The sequence below is a fragment of the Cydia amplana genome, chromosome 23 (genome assembly GCF_948474715.1).
Source record: "Cydia amplana chromosome 23, ilCydAmpl1.1, whole genome shotgun sequence".
NCBI lineage: Eukaryota > Metazoa > Arthropoda > Insecta > Lepidoptera > Tortricidae > Cydia > Cydia amplana.
In genome coordinates this window covers 2,186,066-2,201,054 of record NC_086091.1, presented here as the reverse complement: position 1 = coordinate 2,201,054, position 14,989 = coordinate 2,186,066, and positions in this window count along the sequence as shown.

Sequence of the window (14,989 nt, the reverse complement as noted above, 5' to 3'; positions counted from 1 at the left end):
CATAATCAATTTCGTAATACATTGCGTGTTCGAATAAATTTTAAAGTGTTTTAAAATCCGAACCGCAAGTTATTTTTAAAAGTCGCTGAACAAACATTGTCTAGTTTGAGGAGTAGAATCTACGTTTTAATTTTTCGCCCGTGTTACAGGCCACACACTGTATATGTAGGGCAGTAATGTAGGAATTGCCTCCTCGGCCGACAAAGATGCGATCTGGGGTTTTCTTATTGAATTGCCGAGATGTGTATATTTTTTTCTGTTCAACGGAGCCGGAAAGCGGCAACTTTGTTAACCTCTATCCACCCAGAGACCTATAAAAAGGTCTCCTGTTCCATTCTAATTTGAACTTTGTGTTGACAAAATAAAATTTCATTTTGCTTGGCAAGGTTTGACGTATGAGCGGCTAGAGGTTAAGGGGCCCACTGATTAACAGTCTGCCGGATAGTATCGGCCTATCAGTTAGAACAAAAATTTGACAGTTCCGAACAACTGACAGGCCGATACCGTCCGGCGGACTGTTAATCAGTGGGTCCCTTTAAGCGCAGTGGGACAAAAATTAATGCTTTCCGGTCGAAAAAATAATAACTAAATTCGTAAGTAACTAAATATTCCTGCCAGCATCATCGGAACCATGTCAAAGGGGCCACATTTTCTATTTAATTTTATATTTCATAGATAAGTTCTATTTTAATACCACATACACATACAAAATACAATTTAAATTAATATAGAATTCATGCAACTATACCTACACATTTATACACATAAGGTACTTCTCTTTAAGGTACTTAGCGTCCTGTAGCTAGTTTTTCATGCTCGTATCTAATATCTGGGGGCACGGCAGTGCCCCCGCCAAGTCGAGCAAAACAAAGAGGTACGGCCGTACCATCCTTTTCTCGAAGCGATTCAGGCCATTATCGACGTCCTGTAATTTTGTGCTGGCTGAAGCTAGAACCCTGAATTTTCAGTGATTATTACTTACGCGTAAGGTTTCATCGTCAAGCGCCGAATCTAAGTCACTGCGGTCAACATCCATTCTATCAGATTCAGAATCCCAACTGTAAAAAGTTTGTAATTTTTTAAATAAGTACCTTTTTAGGGTTCCGTAGCCAAATGGCAAAAAACGGAACCCTTATGGATTCGTCATGTCTGTCTGTCTGTCTGTCTGTCCGTCCGTATGTCACAGCCACTTTTTTCCGAAACTATAAGAACTATACTGTTGAAACTTGGTAAGTAGACGTATTCTGTGAACCGCATTAAGATTTTCACACATAAATAGAAAAAAAAAACAATACATTTTGGGGGTTGCCCATTACTTAGAACTGAAACTCAAAAAATTTTTTTTCATCAAACCCATACGTGTGGGGTATCTATTGATAGGTTTTCAAAAATGATATTGAGGTTTCTAATATCATTTTTTTCTAAACTGAATAGTTTGCGCGAGAGACACTTCCAAAGTGGTAAAATGTGTGTCCCCCCCCCCTGTAACTTCTAGAATAAGAGAATGATAAAACTAAAAAAAATATATGATGTACATTACCATTCAAACTTCCACCGAAAATTGGTTTGAACGAGATCTAGTAAGCAGTTTTTTTTTAATACGTCATAAATCCCCTAAATACGGAACCTTTCATGGGCGAGTCCGACTCGCACTTGGCCACTTTTTGTCTTAGAAACGGGACAGAAATTAAACAAATTATAATTTAACTATCTGGGGCCCGTTTCTCAAAAGCTTGTAACTTGTAATACAAGTGGAAGTCCCTTTCTAACAAATGCTGTCAAATGACATCCGCTTGTATTACAAGTTACAAGCTTTTGAGAAACTGGCCCCTGGTATGATTTCTATATCCCGACTCGTACCAATGAGATTTTCGGAACTTATGTACGAAATATAATTCGATAATTTACCAGTCGCTTTTCGGTGAAGGAAAACATCGTGAGGAAACCGGACTAATCCTAATAAGGTCTAGTTTACCCTCTGGGATGGAAGGTCAGATGGCAGTCGCTTTCTTAAAAACTATTGCTTACGCCAAGTCATGGGATTAGTTGCCAAGCGGACCCCAGGCTCCCATGAGCCGTGGCAAATTGTACAAATAACTCAGGAAGAAGAAATCTATGTTGTGGCGTTAAATGAATGTATTTACTTTCTTTCATCTTTCTTTTAAAAAAATAGTAAAGAGTTCCTGTTTGAAATCAGAGTTTTTATCCTCCTAAGGCCAGCCATACAAACGAAACATCCAAAATTTGCCACTGAAATTTGAACCTAAATTGTAGGAAATAGAGTTGCTTTTGCGTCGATTTAAAACTGAACGAAACAAAGCAAAATCGACTGTGTTCCAATTGAACATGTTTTAAATTACATCGACCTGAATAGGTTGGTCCGACCTTGGGCCTTAGGAGGTTATAAGAGCGTTACCAAAAACCATAGACTAGGAATCCTCTAGACGGAGTTTAGAGAAATTATTTCATGAAACCGATGCTGCCAAAAATACTGGGGTGCGGGGGACGAGGTGAGCGAGTCCCGTGCCGTGATTGGTCCGTTCAAAGACACGGACGTCACACAAAGACAATTTGACTCGAAAATGGAGTAAAACTACCGTATATTTGTGGCAGAGGGTTTTTTTTTTCGATGTGGCGCGCGCACAGCTCTTGTGAGCAAGGACCCCGCTAAGGATACGGGCGAGCCTTGCTCATATGCATATCTGTCGCCAGTTTTCCCTCAGTCGCCTTATACGACACCCACGGGACGAGATGGGGTGGTGCTATTCTTTTCTGATGCCGGCACCACACGGCACTGGCAGAGGGGGTAGCGCTCTATGCTCAGTCTGGAGGATGTCTTGTCTGTGCCAAAAACTTACCCAACAGCATCGTCATCGAATCTTGAGAGTGAACTAGCACTGCGCATATCAAGGATTGGCGACGGACGAAGTTTCATACGACTTTCTTCGTTAAATGCATTGATTGCCATGAAGCTTAGGAACAATAGGACTACTACTCGGGAGAGCTGAAAAATTAAGAAAAATGCGACTTTTATCTCGTTGTACTGATTTTCTTTTCCGCGCCAATTGTAAGTTTCTGTTTGGCCCAATACTGCCATCCTAAGGTAAAAGGCCGTATTTTCATATAGTGTTCTTTGAAAATACGGCCTTTTACCTTAGGAGGGCAGAATGGTTGACTGGTAGAGAATGCCTTATGGCACTAAGTCCGCCATTTGTACTTTCTTGTATTGTGCAATAAAGGTTAAATAAATAAATAAATAATAAAAAAGCATATTAAGAAAAAAACACTTTCTTCTAAAAGATGACTCGCGCTAGACCGGGCCGGGCCCGAGCCCGAGCCGAGTCAGACATGTCATTTTCTATGACGGCTGATCGGTGATCACGTGGTGCTTTCCATAGAAAACACGGCGTTTCGTTTTCGTAGCTCCTACCCGGCCGCGGCCCGGTCTAGCGTGAGTCATCCTTAATAGGGTAATTTTAAATTTCATTTATTTTATTTAAAGTTGTGTACAGTCAGCAGCAGACGTTTCTAAGCGGGCGAGGTGTTCAAAATTACCTTGCCACGCTCTTATTCTCCTAACAATAAAGTCGCGTCAAGATCATTTTGAACACCTGGGCCGCTTAGCAACTTCTGCTGCTGTACAGTACACATTTTTTCAAGCTTGGGAAATTTTATGTTAATCTTACTCAGAATCACGAGCTCATTCTTTCGAGGAGAAAAAGGGGTCCAAAAATTTCCATTCTAATTTCGTTTCTTCCCTTCCAATAGAAAATAGAATGTATACATATAGGTAGTCTAAGAAAAATGTTAATGCAATGGAAATAAAAATCTTGGAACACTTTTTAGGGTTCCGTAGCCAAATGGCAAAAAACGGAACCCTTATAGATTCGTCATGTCTGTCTGTCTGGCTGTCTGTCCGTCTGTCCGTGTATGTCACAGTCACTTTTCTCCGAAACTATAAGAACTATACTGTTGAAACTTGGTAAGTAGATGTATTCTGTGAACCGCATTAAGATTTTCACACAAAAATAGAAAAAAAACAATAAATTTTTGGGGTTCCCTATACTTAGAACTGAAACTCAAATTTTTTTTTTCATCAAACCTATACGTGTGGGGTATCTATGGATAGGTCTTCAAAAATGATATTGAGGTTTCTAATATCATTTTTTTTCTAAACTGAATAGTTTGCGCGAGAGACACTTCCAAAGTGGTAAAATGTGTCCCCCCCCCCCTGTAACTTCTAAAATAACAGAATGATAAAACTAAAAAAAATATATGATGTACATTACCGTGTAAACTTCCACCGAAAATTGGTTTGAACGAGATCTAGTAAGTAGTTTTTTTTTAATACGTCATAAATCGCCTAAATACGGAACCCTTCATGGGCGAGTCCGACTCGCACTTGGCCGCTTTTTTTTCCTATTGACATCGATATTGCTAGTGTATCACAAGTAGGAATAGCATAAAAAATCTAAATTTAAAAAAGGATACCGTACAATTTTATTTTATATAAAATAGCCAATATAATTTACAATAAAATAATTGCTTACCATTGTTACGCCTTGGAAGTATGACTCCGAATACGTTAAATTTTAATCCGTTCTGTTTTTATAATGAATTGTTTCTATGCAATTTGCTATAAAATGATACTCGTACATGTAACTAATTTAATGCAATATACTTACTACAAACTTAACAGGATGATTAACTTTTTCAATTTAATACTTTTTATTTTATTTTAATTTATAATATACAAAAGTTCAAATGACAGACTTAATACCGGAAGGCATTTTCTATCAGTTAACCAGACTAAGTAGAAACTGAATTGTGCATGTACCGTTTGAGTATTTTAAATATGATTATAACACATAAAAATTAAAAATATAATCTTTTAGCTAATATTTAAAAATTATTTGAAACGATATTAGATAAATTGGAACATAATATTGTAATCGAAATAAAATTAATGCTTTTCTTTCTCTGAAACCATTTATTGTAACATCTGCATTAGATTAGAATTTAAATAATTAATATCTACCTAAACAAGAAAGTTAATTAGCTGATATAATTATTTTTAATGCTATTAAGTAGGGTAATTCGCCAGTAACTGGCCACTGGCTAATTACTGGCCACCCTAAACTATAAATTAATTATATTCTCCTATAAACAGAATTCATTTTAGTATAAGGTTTCAATAACTGGCCAGCCTTCAATAACTAGCCACCTTATACTAAAATAAATTCTGTTTTTAAGGTGAAGCGAATTCATTTTTAGTTTAGGGTGTCCAGTTACTAAAAGGTGGCCAGTTACTGGCGAATTGCCCTATATATATTTATTAAATAATGTGTGACGGTGAATAAAAACAGTTTTTTATTATTTTTCCATTAAACGCGCAAACACCTTATTTATTCAATCACAGTAACATAAATTAAACATGTCTATAAATGTAGATAAAGTAGGCAAGTACCTAAATTTAATTTCAATAATAACCTCGTAATTGATTTGCAATGGATTGAATTAAAACATGTAAGTATTTGATGAAATAATCTTAAAATAAAACATTTAACTAATAGTAGGTAATAAATTTGTTACGCATGTAGGTAGTTTATCAGTATTGTTCATTTAGTTTAGTGTTATCATTTGAAAAATGAATACAGACGGATGCTGTTAGACTTCAGCAATGCCTTTGACATAACTAACATCAAAGGCATACTATTTGCCTTTGATTTCGATGTTTTACTTAGTTTAATACGCGCTGATGACATATCTCCCGTGGCAATTGGCTATTTCCGCAGTTATTTGGAATATCGTCGGCAGCGAGTAAAGGTAGACTCTTCCATTTCTTCTTCCAGCACCCTGGCGTTCCGCAGGGCAGTGTGCTGTCTCCTCTATTATTTTCCATCTTCATTTACTCACTCACTACTAATATTACTTCTTCTTACCACCTCTATGCCGATGACCTCCAAATCTACTCTCAGTGTTATGAAGGATCTGCCACAGGGTATCAGCTCCATAAATCGGGACTTGGATCACATTTCCAGTTGGAGCAAACGCTATGGGCTGAAGGGTAAAGGATGACTCAGGTTAGACCAGGCCGTGTCCGGGCCGGAGCTTCCGGAGCTTCGTTTTCTATGGAAAGAATCACGTGATAATCTATGATCTGTCATAGAAAAGTAAGTTCTGGAAGCTCCGGCCCGGACACGGCCCGGTCGGCCCTGTCTAACGTGAGTCATCCTTAATCCGTCTAAATCGCAAGCTTTAATTTTAGACAGCTCTCAACTCGTTTCTCGGATTGAGTTTCCTAACTTACCTTTCATAGTCTTTGATGGTGTCCCGGTACCATTCTCGAGCCAGGTAAAAAATCTTGAAGTCATATTAGATCGCACACTGTCTTGGGTACCACAGATAAGTGAGATCGGTAGGAAGATGTTTGCTTCTCTGGGGTCACTTCGCAGGCTTCGTAACTTGTTGCCGCTCGCTACCAGAATTGCGCTTGCTCAATCTCTTGATGTCCCTTTATTGGATTATGCAGATATCAGCATAATCCAATTAAGCCATATTTCACCACGGTGACAGGTGCGACAACTGTCGACATCACTGTTACTGACGTCACAGACCTCCATAGACTACGGTAACCGCTTACCATCGGACGGGCGGTGTGCTTGTTTGCCAACAACATATTAATAAAAAAAAAAACCATTATATCGCCAATAAATAAGTACTTATTTTGCGAAGCTAATGACAATTGTCACTAGAAACACGACAATTGTCACAAAATTCCGACACAGAACTCATTTTCTGTCAAGATATACCGAAAGTTCTATTAAATCGTTTGACAATTGTCATCATCATCATCACAAACTTGGAAGGAGAAATACCTGTTTTTTACCGATATAATAAAGTTTTTTTAATAATACAATGATGGTGGCAAACAGGAATACGGCCCGCCCGATGCTAAGTGGTAACCGTAGCCCATGGATGCCTGTGACGTCAGCAACAGTGACATTTGTCGAATTTCCGCACCTGTCGCCGTGGTGAAATAGGGGCATATCTTGATCTTACAGAGGACCAGCTAAATAAACTTGAGCGCCTTCAAAACGCCTATATAAGGTTCATATTTGGCTTACGCAAATATGACCACGTCTCTGAATTTCGCACTCAGCTCAAGTGGCTCCCTATTCGCCATCGCCGCAACTCTCATATTCTTGTTCTTCTATATAATATTCTCTTCAACCCCTCTAAACAGCGTTTCAGCTATATCCTTCTTCTGTCCGGTGTGCGGAGAAACATCTCCTTGCTCCACCATCTTCTTCATCAAAATTTTATATCAACTCTTTTACTTTTCGTGCTGTTCGGTTGTGGAAAATGCTTTGCCATTAGACATTAGATGTGATAAATCACTTCCCATTTTCAAAAATCTTTTGTAGTCTCATTACCTTTCGCTGACTTTATTTGCCTTTATTTATGCCTGTATAATATATATGATGTCACATTTTAGTCCGCAGCAAGCTCGGTTCTCCATACAAACGTAGTTACTCGTAAGTCAGGCGAGGCTTTTCGTCGCGTCGCTACAAGTACCATCATCGCTCCGCGATTGTTAAGCCATTTAGGGTCCCAGCTAAATTGGTTGATTCATACTTACGCTATGACGTCCAATTTAGCTAGAACCCTAAATGGCGTAACAATCACGGAGCGTCAACATTAATTAGTTTAATGAAAATGAAAATGAAAATGATTTATTTAGGCATCAAAAATGCAGCTTATTACATAGTGGAAGGGTATTACATTTTTAGGAGTAAGTATTCTATTGTTAGACAGCCTAGGAATAGTGTCCTGAGCCCTAAACTAGGTAAACCTGTCTTATAGGGATCAGGGAATAAACCACCGCTACTTCTAGCAATGCAGGTTGGTTGTGAAGTATACACATGTTAAAAATATTATACCTAAGGTTCAGATCGCTTACATATGTACTATACGTACCTATACAATGCAACATTTATGGCAACAATTTTTATAGTTTAATAAGGATGATAGAAATATGACATTGCACTTAAAACCAGTATCAACTATATACCTACTCATCTGTTTATACATTTATATTCACTATTACTATAATTTATTATACCTACTGCTAAGATAATTACGTAAGTGTGTTGTGTATGTGTGTGTTGTGTGTGTGCTTGTATGATGAACTATACCATGATATATATTACCTTTAAACGAGCAATTCTTGTATATTTATTTATTATTATCTATATATATTTCGGGGATCTCGGGAACGGCTCTAACGATTTCGATGAAATTTGCTATATTGGGGTTTTCGGGGGCGAAAAATCGATCTAGCTAGGTTTTATCTCTGGGAAAACGCGCATTTTGAGTTTTTTTATATGTTTTCCGAACAAAGATCGGGTTCCCAGATATTATATTATTATTACACATAATTATATTGCTGGTTTTTGGACAAGATAAGCCCTTATTTACATAATACTATAATTTCCCTATATACCTATATATAATATTATTATGTTGCCACGCCCTTGTAGGGTCCATGCTGTACCTAATCTAAGTTAACACCTGTAATACCATGGATTGCGATTAAATGATTATGATTATGCGGCTCACACCAATTTTGGTGTCTAGCAGGGGTTTGTTTCTCAAAAGATTGTAATTAGTAATACAAGTCCCTTTCTAACAAAAGCTGTCAAAAAGTGACATCCACGAAGTGTTTCTGTTCTAAAAAACTTTAATAAGGCTGCCAGTAGTAAAGATAATTTTCTACCGAGTACCGCATGTTTATAGAGTCAGACCAAGAAAAGTCTGCAGCGGATTTGATAGCCCACGCAGTGCACGTGTCATTTTAAACGTCAAACTTCTATGAAATTATGACGTATAAATAACACTTGCACTGCGTGGGCTATCAAAATCGCTGCAGACTTTTCTTGGTCTAACTCTATTACCACACGCAGCGGTGACACGAATCCTGATCACAAAATGTATGTTGTTAAAAATTATATGAAGTGTAGTTTTTTATATTTGATATAAATTATTGCAAAATCACTTCATACTTAAAAAAAAAAAATTCCCACTTGTAATTTTTTTAAATATGTTAATACTCTTAGGACAATACATTTAGGTTGACCTAAAACTAGACGTAAATTGCTAAGTATATTGATATAGAGTTTACTTATTTTCTTAAAAATATATGCTATTCTTACATGTAACACCAAAAAAGGATAAGAATAAGAATTACCCTACTGTTATTTTATTCTGTGGTTAAGCTCACATTTTAAAACGACTAGCTATATTGCTCTGAAACTTTGTATTTACATTACGTTAGGTAATGTTTTACTTGGTGGGTGATATTAAAATAATAAAAAAAATCACGATGTTGAGATATTTATTTGATAATTAACATTGACAACTAGCCATTACCAAGAATAGAAGCCAAGACCTCGGTTGGGATTTTTTTGCCCTGAAAACAATACAAAATATATTAGAACACTAAACTTTAAACTCTTAAGTACGAGCGAGACGCATAGAAAGTAAGTTACGGTCTCGATAGCGTTTATGTCAGTGCCAAACTGGTGATTAAAAATATAACGTAGCTAAACTAACTCTGGACATCCCACGCTACGCATCTTCGCACATCTCTGGTGGAAACGCAGCCTTAGCTTGGTTTGATCCGAACTGGCCGCGTAGCCAACCTGCCAATCGCTAACGCTCCGTAGCGATCGAAACGCAACTGCCTCTCGCACTAATATGGAAGAGTGATCTCTATCACTCTTTCACACACTTTCGCTTTTTCACACAAAGCGTTTCGTTGTCGAAGCGATAGCGATTGTCATCTTGGTTAGGCCGGCTGATATTTTACTTACTTTACGCGAATGTACATCTTCACTTAAAGGCATGTTCATATAGTCACTATCGTCAGCAACTGCATCTAATTCACGATCGAAACTGTAAAATAAAATCGTATTTTTTAAATTACTTTTCTTAAGGGGCCCACTGATTAACAGTCCGCCGGACGGTATCGGCCTGTCAGTTGTTCGGAACTGTCAACTTTTTGTTCTAACTGACAGGCCGATACCTTCCGGCGGACTGTTAATCAGTGGGCCCCTTTAGACGCGGAACATTAGAGTTCTTGCGATAAGCGAATTATCATTATTTAACAGATACACAAAATAACTTAAGGATTCGAGTTATAGGTTTAAACAAAACCGGCCAAGTGCGAGTCGGACTCGCGTTCCAAGGGTTCCGTACATTACCTAAGTCCGAGTCACGCCTGACTCCCTTCGGTCGTGTTTTAATTTATCTCCGCTCGTTGCGTATTTCATGTTTTCCGCACTTGTATCGTAATGTACCTACTCGTATCGATATTACAAACAAAATATCACCACGTGTATTAAGGTCAACGTGACACACTTGTATCATAATGTACTAATTATAAGAGCGCACCACAAAAATTTCGAAGAGATGCCTATATACTCAGCAGTGGGCTATAAAACCTTAAAGCTGAATTAAGGTCGGGCATATTATCATCATTCACTGGATGGTACTTACTGTTTTTCATCGTCAAAGGCATAGCAGCCAATGATGAAGCTTAGGAATAATAAAAATACTAGTCGTAAGAGCTGAAAAAAAGCACACAATTTAAATAAAAATCATTTATCACTACGTAGATATAAAACAAAGTCGCTTCCCGCTGTCTGTATGTATGCTTAGATCTTTAAAACTACGCAACGGATTTTGATGCGTAGTTTTAAAGATCTTTTTTTAATGGAGTGATTCAAGATGAAGGTGTGTGTAATGACCAAAGCACACGTGTTTCATACGACGTTTTTCAACACACTTGATATAACAGTAAGTTAAAGTTTTTTATGTCTAAATACATTACCGCACTAGTTCGATAAATAAAGCACGCGGGTATCTAAGATTATGAGCCTAAAAGCGGTTCAAAAAGTTCCACATTACGAGCAAGTGTGTTGAAAAATACAATAGAATAATCGCTTACCATTGTTACGCCCTGATAACTATGTCTACGACTACATTATATTTCCACCACTTCTCTGTTTTATAATAAATCGATTCAATGCAATAAATAGGGTAAAGGACTTTTAAAATTGTGTTGGTATATTTTTTTATGAATATTTCATAATACTGGTATGGAAGAAGGCATTCTTTACTAGTTATCTGTTAGAATGTGTCTTCGTAAACTGAAAAAATCTTGTATAATACCTATAGTATTTTTCAAACTGGAAGGGTACGCTGACAGGTAAATATGGATATACAGGGTCATAAATTTTATAACCTAAAAATGACAAATGTCGCAAAATCGTATTGATTACCCTTCCAGTAAAATAAATAAATATAGGCATATCGCATTCACGCGCGTGAAACAAGATTGAATAACTTACATTATGATTTATGATTTAAAAAAAATTCAACATGATAATTAGTAGACAAAAAATATTTTTTTACACTTTAAAGTATATATTTGTTAAAATGTGATAATAAAAACTGTTTTTTTTTTTCTATATAAAACTATTAACTATTATTCATTTAAATGTACAAATACCTTATTTCTTCAATCACAGTAACATATTTTAATCATGTCTATATAGGTATATGTTCTATAGTTTGTCAAAGGACTGTCTCATTTCAAACATAGACAGAGAGAATCATACTATCGTTGTCTACTAGTACTAGCACCCAAAAGAAAAGGATGAGTATAGTTTTCCTTGTTATTACTGACTGACAAATTGGTTTGACCAACTATATATGTAGATAAAGTAGGCAAGTAAATTTATTTTCAATATATCTCGAAATTGATTTGTAACGGCTTGAAATAAAACATGTGTTTAAATTAAAGGATGAAATTATCTTAAATCTAAAACATTAACTAATAATTTTACGCTTCACACTTGTAAATCACTATAAATAAATTCGTTTAGTATTATCATTTGAAAAATTAATACAGACGGACTGCATTAAATTTGAACGGGAGCCCGATTCAGATTAAAAAACTTGTTAAGGTTTCGATACGACCTTGACGATCGTATGTCGTGCATTTCACGCAAGACTTTCACTTCATGTCACATGCAACAATCAGCCTGAGCGATATTCAAGGTTCTATCAGAATAAGATCAAAACCGTAACTAATTCTTTAATCAGAATCGGATTACAGAGTTTGCAGTACAAGAGTGTGGAGGTTCCAGCTAAAAGCGTCAACTTTTTATGAAAAATATGTATTTTAGTCGTGATTTTATTAGAACCTTTATGTACCAATTAAGTAAGATACCTATCGTTTGTTTCATCCCTTAAAAAAAAGTAATCCATTCCAATTTATGGTTCAAAATTAAAATATGTAGGTATAAAAACTTACTAGGATGGATAACACTTGATTTTCACACTTTGTTAATTCAAACGGTAGATTTACCGCGGTATTCGGAAAACAAGATCCGTTCTAGACTAGAGAACGATACGATATGTACTAGATACGTTGTAGTTTAGATTTCAACTAGTTCTCTTTTGAAGCTCAATTCGGGCAACAAATGTCACTTTTACGTTAAAATATCGTAATAATATCCTGTCATTATACTGTACTAGTAAAGCATACTGGCACAATAAAGAAAAGCCTAACTTAGTTCGCAGCCTGGAGAGACTAACTGCCCTCAGACCTCCCATTATGAAATCTTCTTCTATCCCTATGTACACCGTTCCTTTCGAAGCTCTCACTCATTCTCCCACAGTGATAACCAATATTGGCATCGAGAAAGGATCTACATCGGCTAATTCCATTTTTTCTAAATTTGTTCACACTCGCTTCCCAGCTTACCGGCTCTTCTTCACTGATGCTTCTAAATTAACGGACCAGGGCTGCGTGGGAGCGGCCTTCCTTCTTGCAAATTCTCACATCATGGTAAAATTTAAACTTCCTCCCGAAGCATCTGTATTTTCCGGTGAATGCTTGGCCCTCTTAAAAGCCCTAGAATACATCCTTACACATAAGCTTCCCAAATCTGCTATTTTCTCAGACTGCCTCAGTGCGCTCCAATCCATTTCGCTTCGCCCTTTTAATAAATTTGCATGCAACTACCTTATTTGCCAACTAAAAAATTTTACGTATAAATGCCATTCAGCGGGATTGGAAGTAGTTTTTGTTTGGATCCCTAGCCACTCGGGAATAGTAGGTAATGAGAGGGCGGACAAAGCAGCCAAAGAGGCTGTCCTTGATGGCGATGACTCCTTCTTCAAAATATACCCACCGGATGTTCTGAGTATCCCTTTTAACTACACGAGGAAAAAGTGGTCCCTCCGCTGGTCCCGGGCTAAGAAATGCTTCTTTTCAGAAATTCAACCATCTATCCCATCCCGTCCATGGTTCTTCAAAAATAGATCTCTTTCCAAAAGACACACTAGTATTATCATTAGACTCAGGTTAGGTCGCGTCTGTTCGTCCGAGCAGTTATATGAATTTAAAAAGAAAGATTCTCCCATGTGCGATTGTGGTAACGAGGTTGGTAATATCGACCATATTTTCTTTAATTGTCCGCTTAACAACAAACCCCCCCAAATCTATATTCTAATCTACCGAAACTTAATGTGCCGTTGCCTACTAACATGGCTTCCCTTCTATATCTAACTAATAATAAAAAACTTATGTGCGTCGTAAGCAAATTCATGGCTAAAAACAACATAAATCTATAAATGTCCAAGTTAGAGATATATATGTACATATGAAACATATCTATGTATTTCAACGTTCCGACAAATTGGTTCTAAATTGGTGGTGGTAAATGTTAAATTGTGTATGTCGTATTTTGTTCCAGGTATTACCCAGTTTCATGTTGTCTTTCGGTACTCTTGTAACCTACCCTCTTGTCAGCCGTGCGAAGCTCGTTACTCGATTTTGGCAGAATTGTGCTTAACTGCGCGGTAGCCATAGACAAAAGAGTGAAGTGAAGTGAAGTGAAATCGTTCAAGAGTATCTCCAGAATCGCGGGCATGTCAAATTTGACAGGCTAGATCTTAAAAATATCGTTATCGTATCTTGGTGATGTCTAATAGACATCTAATAGATGTCTAGTTCAAAATCCGAATCGGGCCCTTAGTACCTTGGTAAAGGAAATTGTTTTCTAATTAAGGTATACATATATAAAAGTGAAGTCTCATAGGCTAAAATAAATACCTAACTAGAACGTGTCTATAGAAAATAAACCTTCAGAGCTCTCCACTGTAATTGCCAGCTTAACCCATCACCGACCGATAATTCCCTCAAGTATATAAAAATCGAGCTTCGTCACGCCAGTTGTCTACCCCTGGCGAAAGAAAATATTGCCCCGACTTACTGACATCTGGCAACGTTCGGTTCATTCGTCAATGTCCGAGCTGAAGTATTATTAGCGGCGACAAATGGTTGACGATCGCTTATCTATTGGTTTGAGGCATAGACTAGGAATACTCTAGACGGAGTTTAGAGCAATTATTTCATGAAACCGATGCTGCCAAAAATACTGGGGTGCGGGGGACGAGGTGAGCGGGTACCGTGCCGTGATTAGTCCGTTCAAAGACACGGACGTCACACAAAGACACTTTGACTCGAAAATGGAGTAAAACTACCGTATATTTGTGGCAGAGGGGGTAGCGCTACTATGCTCAGTTTGGAGTATGTCTTGTCTGTGGTTTGAGGTTTCGACGTGTTAATTCTGTTTCGGGTTGGTTATCTCTGGTTTGAGAATGTGATAGGGGAGATGGGGCAAACGCGACAAGTTTGTGTTTGAATAGATATTTACCAGCAATCTCTAGTTTTTCCTCAGATTTTGAAGATCAGGCAGTCACTTTCGTAAAAACTAGCTCCTGTGCCAATTCTTAGGATTAAGTCGCCAAAGTTCACTAGGATACAAGCCGAAACGCTAAAATGAAAACATAAACGACTTGAAGACGACTGGTCTGGCCTAGTGGGTAACCCTGCCTGTGAAGCCGCGGTCCT